Source organism: Macaca fascicularis, chromosome 13 (genome assembly GCF_037993035.2).
Source record: "Macaca fascicularis isolate 582-1 chromosome 13, T2T-MFA8v1.1".
Taxonomy (NCBI): domain Eukaryota; kingdom Metazoa; phylum Chordata; class Mammalia; order Primates; family Cercopithecidae; genus Macaca; species Macaca fascicularis.
Window position 1 is genome coordinate 73,997,860 of NC_088387.1, and position 3,673 is coordinate 74,001,532.

The window sequence follows — 3,673 nt, forward strand, 5'->3', positions numbered from 1 at the left end:
CTGAGTTCCACTTAGTCTCATACTTTTAAACTTTGGGACTTTCAGAGCTTACCTCAATCAACCAATCACAACTCATCTGCCTCAGCCAACCAGGGTTTGGCTTTATCTACCAATCAGAACTCAGCTGCATCAACCAATCAGAATGAAGCAAGTTTGAATTTTTCAGTTAAATAAAGGAACCTGAGTGGGAACCTGGGAGGGAGCTTTTGCTGTAATACCCAAACCCTCTCTTTGTTCTCTGGAATGCACCTTTGCTTTACACTGAAGGCTGTGTCTCCCTGGTTTGCAAACGGTTCATTGGAATAAAGTCTCTGTCTTCCAAATTCCTTCGCACAAAACTTTTGTTCACAGGAGTCCCTCTTGGGATGATAAACAAATGTTCTGAACTGTACAGTGGTGATGGTTGCACAACATTGTGAATGTACTAAATGTCACTAACGGTACATTGTATGTTATGTGTATTTTACCACAACTTTTAAAAAATGAGAAAAAGCTAATCAATAACCTTCAGAGAATTATAGGAAACTAATTCATTATCTTGAAAGCTAGTAAATAAAAGAGAAAGAAGCAAGCATTTATTCTGTCTTACCTATATAAATTTTTACCACTGGATAAGCAAAAAGTAGTTAGGGGAAGCATTTTTTCATAAAGTATTGCAGGTGACAATGAAAAGAGAATGGTAGAATTAGAATATCACCATTTTCAAACCCACACTGAACTTTAATAGATACAGGCATTGGTCATTGATACTCCTAATATCACAAGAGAAAAAGCAACCTGCAATTGTGTGTCACTTGGTGAAAGAAAATGCCACCACCTGGAATGTTGATATAGAAACCACAAATATATGAATACAGTTTCCAATTTTCAGAAAATACAGAGACCAGAGGAACATGTTGACCTGCACATGACTTTGCAATCAGCAACATCCAGACCTTGGGAAATGCTACAAATGAAACATCTTGGGTGTTTAAAAGACAAATTGTAAGAAAAAGAAAGACATGGAGGAGGAACTATAGTTTAAAAGTTACCTTTAAAGCATGCAAAAAATGTTAAATAGGCAAGACTTATCTATCATGTCTACGGATGCACCATAGGTGATGAAACTATGAAAACTACAAGAAAGTGATTACTCTAAAAGTCAGGATGGTGGTTGCAGGGAGAAAGAGAGGTGTGACTGCAATGAGACACATGGATGAGGTTTCTGGGATGGCTGACAAAGTCCTACTTCCTGACTTGGGTGATTGTCTCAAGGGTGTTTGTCTTACAAATAATTCATTAATTAATGCATTTATTTGATGCAGATTTCTGTATTTGTGTTTTATTTTACAATAAGAAATGTTAAAAAGAAGAAGAGGAAGAAGAGCAGGAGGAGGAGAGGGAGGAAGACAACAAGAACAAAGCAGCTTATGTAGAATACTGACAGCTTACTGCAATTTTACAGCATTCCTCACAAGGTGGTTCAGGTAGACTGTCAAAGCTATTAGCACTACCTCTCTCAGCTGAAGCACCAGCAAACCCAGCAGTTCATGACTTCTTGTGAATTCTCTTCCTGCCTGGAGTGTTGAGGGGTTGTACCTGCCAGGCTTCCAGAAGATAATGGAATACCAACCGTGTTCCCTCCGAAGAAATGAGGCCTTGTAGCTACATCGCAGGGAAAGGGCTGGGGTGCTCTTTGTACGTCCCTCCTAGTTCCCTCTGTGCATACATGAGGAATCCATTGCTTCCTTTTTATTACTTCTTTTTTGGTTTGTTTGTTTTGTTTTTGTTTTTGTTTTTGGAGACAGAGTCTCACTCTGTCACCAAGGCTGGAGTGCAGTGGTGCCATCTCGGCTCACTGCAACTTCCACCTTGAACCATCAGGTTCAAGTGATTCTCCTCCCTCAGCCTCCTGAGTAGCTGGGATTACGGGTGCCCGCCACCACGCCTGGCTAATTTTTTTTTTTTAATTTTTATTTTTAGTAGAGACGGGGTTTCACTATGTTGACCAGGTTGGTTTTGAACTCCTGACCTCAGGTGATCTGCCCGCCTCAGCCTCCCAAAGTGCTGGGATTACAGGTGTGAGCCACTGTGCCCGGCCCCTTTCTTATTTCATATTTCATAAGCAAATGTCTTATAATCAAATTACATCTTTTTCATTTGTTTTGTATTACAAACCATCACACTTAGAAATACTTTCAGGAAATGCTTTTTTATTTAGTGTGGACTAATAAGAAATGGGGTATATGGAAAAGAAATTTATTGCTAGTCAGAATGACTGGTAGTATTTTCCTGATCATATTTATCAAAAATTTACATTTGTGTCTTAGTTACTAGTGCTTTACTAGAGCAGGTACAGGTGAGATCTTTAAGGTTTCAGTAAAAGTTTCTTCTGGATCTACAGGAATTTTTCTTTTCCAGTCTAAAAACTGGAAGCTCTAGCATTTTGTACATTTTTTGCTGTTGCGCTGGAAGTTTAACTATTGGCACAAAATCATTCTTCAAAACTCAAAGTCAGAGGGACTCTGCCATTACTTGGCTCAGAGCACAGAGGAGTGCCTTGTCCCCAAACGTAAATGGGCTTGTGGAGGTAGGCCTGCGGGGTCCCCTGGCCCCAGGCTGGAGACAGATCACTTTTTTGTGACTTATGATGTGGTTCTAATGTTCTCTAACTTGGCCAGTTGAGCAGCACAGGGTCAGGAGTTCTAAGCAACAACAGATCTATTGCATGCAGAATCAAATATTTGGCCTATTTCAAACAGGTTAAATTTAAATAGGATTTTCTATTTTTCAAATAATGGATGGTTTATGAAGCATACAGTAGATTTTACATGATCCTTTTCTTCTCTTTCAGAATGGATCCAGTGGACTGTAGTCTGTTTGACTGAGACCTCACGCATAACGTCACGGTTGACAGTTACTGGTTGAAGGAAATCCATGTTGAGCTTCTGTGGATGCCAGATTCTTTCCTTCTGAGAAGGGAATCACTGAAAATTTGTGGGCTTTTGTTTTGTTTTGTTTTGTTTGTTCATTTGTTTGTTTTGAGACAGTCTCACTCTGTCACCAGGCTGGAGTGCAGAGGTGTGATCTTGGCTCACTGCAACCTCCACCTCCTGGGTTTGAGTGATTCTCCTGCCTCAGTCTCCTGAGTAGCTGGGATTACAGGTGAGTGCCACCATACTCCATTAATTTTTGTATTTTTAGTAGAGACAGGGTTTCACCATGTTGGCCAGGCTGGTCTCCAACTCCTGACCTCAGGTGATCTGCCTGCCTCAGCCTCCCAAAGTGCTGGGATTACAGGCGTGAGCCACCGTGCCCAGCCCTGAAAATTTGAAATGCAGTACAAGAACTTGTATTTGGAAGATGTGGAAAGGAGAGTTATTGTACCTGAGTAATATTTGCAGGCAAATAAGATGTAGCCCACGGAGTGAGGAAAAGTGGTTTGTGTGAGTAGACGGGGCTGTGATCATAGGCCCCAGAGGGGCAGGTAATTGCCTGGAGGCTTCTGTGAGATATGGAGAGGGAGGAGAAGCATTCTCTTTACAAAACAAAGTATTTTTATTCATTTGTATTATTAAATGGAAAAACAAATCCCATAGTGTCCCTATTCTGTGGAGGAATTTAATTATTATGTTAGAATAAAGTTATATATTTTCCCCCGGGAAAAAAAAAAAAAAAGAAGAAAAGAACAAAG

The 3,673-nt window shown here is 40.3% G+C and overlaps 1 long non-coding RNA gene across 1 annotated transcript; it reads left to right on the forward strand.

The window, feature by feature from the left end:
* Positions 1-1,336: 1,336 nt before the first annotated feature.
* Positions 1,337-3,673, forward strand: LOC141408346 (uncharacterized). The gene is made up of 2 exons (XR_012422389.1): positions 1,337-1,466; positions 2,834-3,673. It is a non-coding gene; the product is annotated as an uncharacterized lncRNA (long non-coding RNA).